General features: G+C 37.9%; 1 long non-coding RNA gene across 1 annotated transcript in view; it reads right to left on the reverse strand.

Moving 5' to 3' along the window:
* The window catches only part of LOC103596557, a 74282-nt gene extending 69740 nt beyond the window's left edge, over window positions 1-4542 (reverse strand). The window contains exon 1 of the long non-coding RNA XR_551054.1: window positions 4268-4542. This is a non-coding gene — a long non-coding RNA (uncharacterized LOC103596557). The remainder of the gene's footprint in view (window positions 1-4267) is intronic.
* Window positions 4543-10549: the final 6007 nt, after the last annotated feature.

Raw genomic sequence — 10549 nt, forward strand, 5'->3', positions numbered from 1 at the left:
AAACAAAGCAAAACTCAAATTTCTTATCCATGCCAAGTTTAACGTTCTGAGACAAAGCTGTTTTGGAGTTTTCCGCTTGGAGAAAAAGCCTTCTAAAATTTTTTGTTGAACAAAAAATAGTTCTCCCTTCCCTTTTGGGTACCCTTAAAAGGGGTGGAATTAATTTTTCTTCAAGTTTCAGTAAAATTCACCTTTGGCTAGGATAAAGCATTACAAATTTAAGGTCTGTAAAACATAATTTTAAAGAAAGTAACAAGAAACTGAAAACTATGGGTTTAAAAAATGTAATGGTCATCTGAACCTTCAAGGCAGTCTTGCGTGTTACTATACAAAAATATATCCTGATACAAACAGGATATGTTATGTGTAGATAAGAATAATGTGTATACAACCATATGCATAACTAGAGAAGTTCTGCTTTTCTTTTGCTAACTAAATTCTGTACTCTTCAAAACTGAAAAGGAAATACATCAAAAATTAAGGAGAAATCCGGTAATAATGTTAGTATAATTCATCTGTTTTTCATAGCAAGCATAGAGAGGAAGCCAATCACATATTGACTGGTTAAATTTAGAGATGCACAAACTAAAAGATTGATTAAATAAGGTTTTAAAGTTACTAACTACAGGAGTATGACTGTGTTAATTCTGGTGGGGAATTTCTCTCCTCCTCCCTGAGTATCCCTAAGTATTCCATTTCAGCATCTATCACCAAACCTTGAACGGCCCACAGATCTCACAGATCTTATTTAAATCTCTTAATTCTTAAGTCTCTGAATGAATTTCAGCTCCTGTTCTACTTTCCAGGGGTGCTCAGCTGGCCTCACAAAAGCTCCACAGACACATCGTTCACTATCTCTGATGCTTTCAAGCCCAACAGAAGGTGCCCTCCTCCCCCAAAATCAACAATTAAAAAAAAAGTTTATTAAAGTGAAACTAGGAGTGCAGATTTGAAGAAGTTGCTTCTACTTTTATTTCCCCTCTTGACTCAGCACAGGTGTTTCCTAACCTATACTGCTGTGCGTGCTGATGAGGGGGAGGGTTAAATTAAGGAGAGGGCGTGGGCCAAGGGCCGGCTAGCAAGCATTTAGGATCTTCAGCCTCATGTGTTAATGGATGTGTTTAAAAATGGACCCCCCAAAAAAGCCTAGAATGAGGTTTTTTTTTTGGCAAATGATTAAACGAGTATACTGAAATAATTAAAGCTTTGTCCTTAAATAAAGCATCAGATCAACAGAACAAAAACAGATAAAAATTGCACACACATATGCATGTGTGCACACATACTCTCTGACACACACAGATACACAAAACTAGCGGGTGAGGGGAGAAGGAAATTAAATAAAGGAAAACAAACAGAGTCCTAACAGGCCATTCTCCGAAAAGGAATCTAAATAAAAAGTCATATGATATCTGATAGTGCAGGACACGTCGCCAAGAACTGGAGCGGACTGCCTACAGGAAGAAAGGGCCAGTGTATTCCAGCTCAAAGAGCTTTTCTTTCCTCCTCCTCTATTTTTTTTCCCTTTTCTCCTCAACTGTGAATGTGTTACTCTCAGGTCAGATCCACGAAGAATCCCAGAATGACAGCTATCACCTGTCACTGTACTCTTGGCGGCACAACTAGCTGATAGGAACTACCTGAGTTGGGATCAAGAGGAGTTAGTGTAGTTCTCAGTAACAAAATGTTACTCCCAGTCTCTCTGCCCCTTTCAAAAGCCACCTTGGTCACATCAGAAAGAGACCAAAAAGAGAGAAAGAAAGAAAGAAAAAGACAAAACAAAAAACAAAAATTCAGGTATAACAGCTCACAGCAACAAAAGAGTTCTGGGGGCGAAAAATCAAAAACAAACAAAAAGGGAAAGAAGCTCTTGACTTCAATATAAAACTTTTTAAAGACCAAGTTTCTTTTATTTTGGCAATATTCTTTTTAAGGATCTTTTTCTCCTTAGACATTATTAAAAGCATTAAAAATTTTACAGCAATATAGAAAAGTCTGAAGGCAATTGAAGAATTTTCCTGAAGAAAACATGTAAGTATAAGAAGGGAGCTACCCAGGAAAATTTTGGATTTGCCAGAAGTTCCCCTAGTTTTAATATCTGTCAGCGAGTTCAAGTGCTAACAGTGGCCACCTAGTACTTGTTTTTTCTCTGAGGGTCATTACTGAGGCAACACATACATAGTAAGGTTTCCCGAAAAGACTCCTTGTTATCAAGTTACTTCAAACAGAAGGCACTCACACCTCCCAGCCAGGAGGGTTTACTGACGAGGCATCACAGTCTGCCCTGATATGTATTACACCCTTAAGAAGCAGTTACATAAATACATTCTATAAATACGGAAAAATGTATGTTTTTACATTTTTTTTTCTACGGTTTCCCTCCCCAGGGATATGAATAGATTATATTTTCAGTGAATGGAAGAAAAAAAAAGTTTCTGATTCTTGAAATAACTGTTGTAGCTGTTTTCCACTGAGCAAAATAGTTATGTGTAGTTAGGCACTATACATAATATATATTTAAGAATTTTGGGGTGCTTGTGAATTTTTCCCCTTGTTCAGTTTTGTGTCTATTACATATCTTAAAAATATTTCCAAATGACAATCAAAATACAAATGCATTGAGAGGAGAACTTTTAGAAAGAAAACATTTTCTTGGGTTTATAATTCAAGGATATTAGTTTAAAGATATAAATGTGCAGCACAGATAAAAGATATAACTATTTACTACATTTTGTACATAGAGTTCACATCCTAATTTATTTTTTCTTTTGTTGGAGCATTAATTTGAAAATGATCAGCATTGTGGAATGTTTGCTACAGACACAAATTCACGGTAAAAATATACATGCATAGGCAAAAAATCAGAGGAGAACACAAAGCTACGTGGCAATCAGAATCGATGAAAAATCTCCGTCTAGACTGTATTTTGCTTGGACTAGTGTATCATGGATGGGGCAAGTAATCTCTCTGGGGGTTTTGTCATTTATGTAATTTGAGACAAAAATAAAATACAAATATCCGCTCCCTTTCTGCCTTTTCATAATAACTGACAAGTGACACAAGTGGTACCTTTTAAACAGATGGATGCAAAAACTTGTGAGATCGAATGAACTGATGTACCCCACTGGTATTTTGGAAACCTACATTCCGTAATTAACTTTTTACTCAAGTGGCAAAAGTAGAAGATGTTATTGCCACTAAACTGATTCTTTGATGGACTCTTATTCTTTCCTTCACAAGATTTTGGGGACCCAGAAAGGGTAAAGAGATGATAAGAGATGTATCCTGAACAACTTTTATTGCAAGCAGAAAAAAAAAAAATAGCATAGAGTAAGCATAAGAACAGTTGGATTTAGAAAGATTAAAGAGGAGAAAAGAGCAACATATCCAACTTAATTAGTCTTTTCTTTTTAATTTTTTCATGTATATATATTGGGGTGATGGGGAGAAAAGATAACTGGATTTCTTTTGAATGTCTTTGTGTCTTTATAGAGTGAATGTTCTGTTCCTGTCTCTTTCTTTTTAGGTGAAAAACTAATAAAAATAGAAAAACATATATCAGACATTAAGCTCACTTACCCCCCCTCTTCCCTTTGTAAAGAACTCTTTGTTCTCTAGTGAAAATGCTGAAAAATCCCCGGGCAGCTACTCCCTGAAACAAGTGCAAAACACTTAGAGGCTTTTGGGCTGGCTGGGAGCCAGGAACCCTCCCGCTGTCTGGTTAGAAGAGGAAAAAAAAGAAGAGAGAGGGAGAGGGAGAGAGGGGAAGAGGGATGGGGGGGTAGAGAGAGAGGAAGAGGGAGAGAGAGAGAGAAGAGAGAAAAAGGGAGAGAGAGAGAGAGAGAGAGAGAGAGAGAGAGAGAGAGAGAGAGAGAAATTGGAGCTTCCTTTAATAGACATAGGAAGCAGCGTTTTTTCTTTCTCTCTTTTTTTTTTTTTTCAAAACTGGCGGTCAAGCGTTAAGTAACTCCCGTCTAAATCCACCTGCTAGAAATGAACTTGGGTAACCCCCCAGGGGTGCACAAAGACAGGGTAGACAGTAACATACTCCATACTCTTTCCCACCCCCCCGTTGTACTGCTTCCATTCTTTCTGCTCCCATACACAAATGCCCACAGCTTCTCACACCGCCCCTGTTACCCCCCAACAACAAACACAGCAAAATACATGCTCCCTCAGTCTCCTAAAAAAAAAAAAAAAAAAAAAAAAAAAGGCTTTTTCCATTTCGGTTGCGACACAGTGATAAGGGGTAGCGAACATCTCATACCTGGTGTGAATGCTAATCAGTCAGGAGTTCTCCTTTTCCCAAGACAGGGAACTGTTTCCTTCCAAATTTATTAGAACCTCCTCCACTGCCTCTTTGAAAAACCTTCTTTGTCACCCTCTCCCAAGTCCCGATACTTCTTTAAAAAAAAAATGGCTTCGGAGCTCCTTCTATTCTTGATATTGATTCTCTCTCTCTCCCCCCACCCCTCCTCCTCTCTCCTGTCTGTGTCTCTTCTGAGTGGTCTATTGATAAGTCCCTGGAGGCACTGGGTCAGCCTGCCCGTAGGAAACCAGACACAATGCACAAATCTCCGAGTGCCATTCTGCCATCAGCAAGCAGACCACGTTTAGGAGAGAGAGAGAGGAAAAAAAAAAAAAAAAAACAGTAGAGCAAGAGACAGAGAGAGAGAGAGAGAGAGAGAGAGAGAGAGAGAGAGAGAGAGAGAGAGACCAACCGAGGGAGAGAGACTGAGAGAGGAAGAGAGAGGGAGGGAGGAAGGGGGAGAGAGAGAGAGAGAGAGAGAGAGGAGAGAGAGAGAGAGAGAAACACGGAAGGAGAGAGAGAGAGTGTGAGAAAAAGACTGATTGGAACAGGAGGGAGAGAGAGAGAAAGGGAGAGGGAGAGAGAGTGCGAGAGGAAGAGCGGCACTGCCAGTCAGGTTAATCATCCCTACTTTAATTAGCTGTTCGGCTTAGACATAAAACAATTGAATTTGAATGATCTGTCAGCAGGCTCGGCTGAACCAAAGGGGAAAAGCGAATATTACAAAAAGACTGTTGGTGTGTTCTGATAAGCAATACTGCTCGTACTGACAAATCCTCAAAGGGGGAACTATTAAAACTTACAACTAAACAAAAAGTGCAAATACAAATGGCACTAGATAGAGGTCTTTTAAAAAAATGGAGTTTTCTCTCCTAGTTTTATGAACTGTAGATATTTATGTACAGGTGCCAACATATTAGGGGTTTGTGTGTAATGTGTGAAAGTTTATTAATGATGGTCTAGGAGTATAGCAGACAGATGCTGCAGAGAACAAGACAGGTACAGTCAGATGCCGAATATAGATCTTAGAGGGAGATGGATGCTGGAAGAAGAGGCACCATGGCAAGAGATCAGCACAGACAAAGTCAGTGGGCAGACAGGCAGACAGATTTTAGGTACAGCACGATCTTGTCTAAAAAGGCAAAAGTTCTGATGCAATAATAGGTGCAAAACAATCCATTCATCCTCCTCTCCCGGGTGTACTCCAAGGTACAGTTAAAATGGATTAATCTTTGTGACAAACAGAGCTGGCAAGGCAGACTATGGCAGACACTGAAGGCAATTTGCAGACCCAGAGAATACAGAGCTGGAAGAAGCCCCAGGGATCCATCTCTCCAACTCCCAATTTAGCAGATGAGGAAACTGAGGCCCGGAGACTCAGAGTAATAAATCACAAAGATAACAGCAATGATGACACTAGAACCCAGGCTCCAGGAGCCCACCAGGCCAGTGCTCTTTCCATTATACTAGCTAACCTCTAGTATTCTTTAATGATGCTGGCCCAACAGGTATGGAAATCATCCTTGCCTCCACAATAACAAGATTCCTCCATCTATATACAGTTAGTGCACAAACCTCCAATTTTTCAAAATGTCTAAATAGGCAATTGGAAATACTTTTTTTGTTCATTTTGAATGCTAGGGATAAGGAATTTAAGTCGTTAATTTATTCTTAGAGAAGAGTAAGGAAATAGAACATTGTAGAGGCCCCATCTCAGCAAGGTATAGCATGCCATATTTCCAAGCTAATGAAGGCTAGTGGATAGATCTACAAAGCCCTCACCCAGAGTTTACAGTTTGCTCTATGAACATTATGTACTATATATCCCCCTGTAAGAAGATGTGATTTTCTCATACAACTCATTTCTAAAATATAGGCACACTGTGGGTGAAAGAGATTGAGTCTTTCTGCTTATAATGTAGTTTTAAATCACTGATGAGATTTTCTACCTGGAAGATTAGCTAAGGATAACTTTTCAGGTATATTTCAATTGAAAACAAGCTGCTAAAATAGAAAGAAGAAACTGTATTTACTACCTGGCCACGAATCCGATGGTATCTTTTTTGGAGACACATATGATCATATTCGGTAAGGATTCTCTCTTGACAACAGGTAAATGAGGGTGCATTTTTTTAAGAAGAAAAGAGGGGCTTATGCAAAGAAGAGTGCCATAAGATGTTACTGGAGAAATTAAGTCTCTTGTCCTAAAACAAGAATCATGGCGTACATTAAAGCAAAAAAATGTCTCTCAGTCATGCTTCAGTAACGATGTTGCTACTTAGGGTGAACGAAGAAAACTGAAAGAAATGTCAGGCACCTGGGAGCCCACTCAAAAGCAAGTAATCCTTAGAGAAGTCACAGCTAGAGTAATTTACTTTACTTGCACACCAACCTCTCTAACAATGGCTGCTGTGATATGCCTAAAACCCATGGTCCATAGTCATTCAATTTGCCAGGGAAATGTGGGGAGGAATCTGTGATTTTGACATTGGCAGATCCTCCTGCAAGTCCCAAAGTACCTAAAAGATAAGAGTCCAGTGCAGAACTGTGAAAAGTGCCTACTAAATGTGTGCTGGTGAACTGAGTAAAAAGGGCATGAGCTTTGAAGCAAACACATCTTTATAACACTGCCTAAGTCACAGTTACTCTCAGAACCTCAATTTTCCTATCTGTAAAAGGTGATAATAATGGTCCCATAAGGTTGTTTTGAGGGTGACATGAGCTAACATATATAACATATAACACAGCTAGTCATTACACACTAGTTATTATTGAGGAAGGCATAACAGAAGGGTGTAAATGAACAGAATTGTATGTTATGGATGTGCTGAGTGTATTATATTCAAACCATGCAGGTTCAAGACACAAAAGCATTTAGTAAATAAAGCAGAAACCTAATATACAGACCTCTATTAGAAAGAGTTGGCAGGAGAAATTATAAAGTTTAGAACCCTAAATTTTTGGAATCTAAACTTTATGGATGTTAGGTCATCTGAGGATGTATTTTCTTTGTTTCCAGACTTTAGTAAAATTCCTGGCTCATAATAATAATATGATGGACAACATATTACTGAACACCTGATTTGTGCTAAGAACTCTGCTAAGTGCTTTATATTTTTTAATCATACTTTAGTGTAATGACAACCCTATGAATTAGGTACTACCAATATCCCTATTTCATAGAAAAGGAAACTGAGGTACAGAAAGGTTATGTGACTTGCTGAAGATCACACAGCTAGTAAGTGTGGAGCTGATTAAATCCAGAGAATCTGACTCGAAAGAAAGCCTGCATCCTGAGTCATTGTGCTATCCTGGCACACAGTAGGTATTCGGTAAATATGTGCTTAATGAATGAGTGAATGAATAAAACACCAGTGTTCTGATTTCATCAGAAATAAGTAAAAACCTGTACACAATCAGTTGAATGAACCTTGTGCTTTGATTATATAATCTGTACCTCTCCTGTAGCTCACTTTAGGTGCAGCCCTTTGTCAGAAGCCAGGGTGAGCCATGTCTCTGCACGGTGTTGAAAATGGATGTGGTAAAGATTGCTGACCATAACCACTCAGGGCATTAAAATATCTGATGGTATTTTCAGCACTTTGAGGATAGTGTTAGCACACGGGTTATTAATTGGCTTAATTCCAGTTCAGATAATTATATCGTGTCTCTTTAATTTTTCCCCGACTATGCTATTCTTCACTGCCTGTCACAAATGTGCTCTTTAGAAAGCACATGAACACACACAAACATATAGTTATATTTAGAGTTTGCATAATCATTCAGGGTGCTTTTTTACCCCTAAATGATCAGTATACAGTAGCCATGTAGTAAACGAATGAATGGGCAAAAGAATTAAAGTCATTGCAAAATAAAGATAACTAGTTGAAGCTAAGATTTTTGTTTGGCACTGAAATAAACAGATTTTAAAACCATTTCCTTGGTGACAGGATTCCAATCATATTTTTTTTTTCTCATGGGCAGATATTTCAAGAGCTGATGACCTGTTCATGATGAACTGATTTCCTTATACTATGTAGTTTCCAGCATTAAAAACACCAATGAAAACTCTGACCTTTTAGGGTAGAAAATGAGACTAGGTCTTGAATGGTATAGCATACCGAACTCATGGATTTTAGAAGTTATTCACCTAGTTACTAGACCTTGACTTATTTGGCAGGTTTTTTCATCTCCAAACATGTTATTAGAGTAATCTTCAAATTATAGAAGAAAAGGACAGAGGATTTTATAATTTAATAAGTTGAGGAAAGTTTGACAGTCATAAACAGACACAACTCCTCTCCTTTTCCCAAAGAATTTTCAGCCTTTGAAATACTGTGTCTATATGATACTAAAAAAACTCTCCCAGAGGCATACGTTTTAATCACGCACACAAATAAGTAGATACACCCATGGCAGAACATGGTTTGTTAGCCCTTTTTAGTGTACATTTGTATGAACAAATCACCAAACATAGGGAGTACAGAGAATAGAATAAAGAGTTAATTTGTTTACTATGCATGAAAGTTTCTAGACCTTTACTTCTCAGCTTTTAGTTCAAAATTCCATGCATATTCTGCACATAATAATAAATGCCATAATTCAATGTATGCCATAATTTGATTTACTTTCAAGCACCTTTTCTGGTTCAGTTCTCAAAGCCTTCCTTCCTATAAACTTCCTCCAAATTATTTTTTGTGGCTCTCTGTAAATCATGGTGTTTTAATGTAAATTTGGTGTTTGTGGGATGATTCCAATATTGTAGAGAGATTTGTATCAAACTAGTCCTATCTCTTTTGGAGAATCAGTGGTCAAGTTCCATGCCCTTATATCTGCGCACAAGCCAAAATAAATAAGTAAAAAAGATCTTTCCACCTCTTTGACCCCTGTAATAATGACAGCAGTCTCTCAGTAACTGTACTGTAGTTTGTTACTCATGATGTATTGAGACTGAGCTCTTCAAGAACAAGGTCTTTCTACTCTGCTTGGTATATTTAATGTATTGTCCAATATCATACCTGCCCATGGTGGCAGGTGATATTCCAGAAAATCTGGAGGCAGCAAATACTAATTCTTTTATTTCTTTATATGCAAATATAATTTTTTCTCTCTGTGCCTCAAGTTTTTGATATGTAAAAGGTGTATATTTATTATCTTAAGACTAATGATTTGATGCTTATACTAAAGTGACTTTACTAGGTAGGATATTCAATAATTAGCTAGAGAAAGGCACTTGTATTGGTTCTTTTCATAGCTTTACCACTATTTTTACAGCATGAAGTCCTTGGGTAACACATTTTAAATTCAAAATTTAAGTGAATTTTGAATTTAAAAAAAAAGTTGATAAGATTTATTCTGAATATTAGAGATGGTAAGCTCTTGGTTTTTAAATGCCATCTAGAAACAGCCTAGTAGATTTTATAGAAGCAGAAAGTATCTAGGAGATTCTCTGGTTCCCTCAGTTTACAGAGAACAGCTGAGTAGCAGAGATATTTTACTGACAAGCTTAAGATTAAAGAACTTGATAGAGGCAAAACTAGTACCAGAACCCAGTTCACGTGTACCTGGTCCCATGCTCTCCTCATCCATACCTTGCAAGGATGGCTTTTACACTCTTGCCTTTCATAGTCCTGGTCACTCCCCTTTTGGACATACTTTATTAAAGGACCTCTTAATTTCTGGTGATGAGAAAAGGGCACCATATTCCTAATGCAGTCTGATAAACATACCACAAAGGAACTATGGTAGACTGAATAATAACCCCCAAAAGATATGCACGTCTTAATCCTCAGAAACTGTGTATGTTACCTTATATGGCAAAGGAGTCTTGTGGATGAGATTAAATTAAGGCTAGTAAAATGGGAGATTATCCTGGATTTTCTAGGTAAACTCTGAATGTAATCACAAGTGTTCTTATAAGAGGAAGGCAGGGGGATCAGCGTCAGGAGGAGGAGATGTGATGACAGAAACAAGAAGTTGGAGTTATTTGAGGAAAGGGTCATAAGCCAAGTGGAGAGACCTCCAGAAGATAGAAGAGGCAAGGAAATGGATTCTCCCTTAGAATCTCCAAAAGGAACTAGCCCTACCAACACCTTCATTTTAATACAGTGAAAATGATTTCAGACTTCTGGACTTCGAGAATAAATTTGCATTGGTTTAAACCACCAAGCTTGTAGTAATTTGTTATAACAGCTATACAAACCATCAGCTACCTTGATCTGGATATAATCTTTCAACATA

This window comes from Galeopterus variegatus, unplaced genomic scaffold, assembly GCF_000696425.1.
Source record: "Galeopterus variegatus unplaced genomic scaffold, G_variegatus-3.0.2 Scaffold84, whole genome shotgun sequence".
Classification (NCBI taxonomy): Eukaryota; Metazoa; Chordata; class Mammalia; order Dermoptera; family Cynocephalidae; genus Galeopterus; species Galeopterus variegatus.